Source organism: Frankliniella occidentalis, unplaced genomic scaffold (assembly GCF_000697945.3).
Source record: "Frankliniella occidentalis isolate FOCC.00 unplaced genomic scaffold, Focc_3.1 Scaffold19, whole genome shotgun sequence".
NCBI lineage: Eukaryota > Metazoa > Arthropoda > Insecta > Thysanoptera > Thripidae > Frankliniella > Frankliniella occidentalis.
Window position 1 is genome coordinate 1,264,469 of NW_026267149.1, and position 497 is coordinate 1,264,965.

Here is a 497-nt window from a genome sequence, read left to right on the forward strand (position 1 = left end):
CCGCGCCCCGCCTCTTCCCGCCCCGCGCCCCCGCGCTCGCGTCGCCCTACCCCACCAAAGACATGACCTTACTCGGCACGCTGCTTTTCCACACGGTGGAGACACGTGTCGCGTCCACCTCATTTCGTATATCAGCGTTCTCAAAATCCTCATACCCATAGGCGGTGGATGGGCGAGCGATGATTCCGTTGTAAGGTGGCATGGTCGTATGATCCTCACCTCGCCCCTCTCCGTGGGTCTCTGTATGGTTAATCCGTGCATGCATGGATTGCTGCTTTTTGTTTTTTTTTTTTGGTGGGGGGGGGATGTTTTAATATCGAAAATGGGGGTAAAAGTTTAAAACATTTAGGATTCATCATCAACATTATGAGGATGATGTGAGTGAATTAAATGATCGCTCAGAATGTGCCAACTCCGTAATCCCGCGATGTTCTTAAAAGATGCTCCAAAAAGAAATCAACCAGATCGTTTTCAGCTGTATACCACGTGCCAATAAA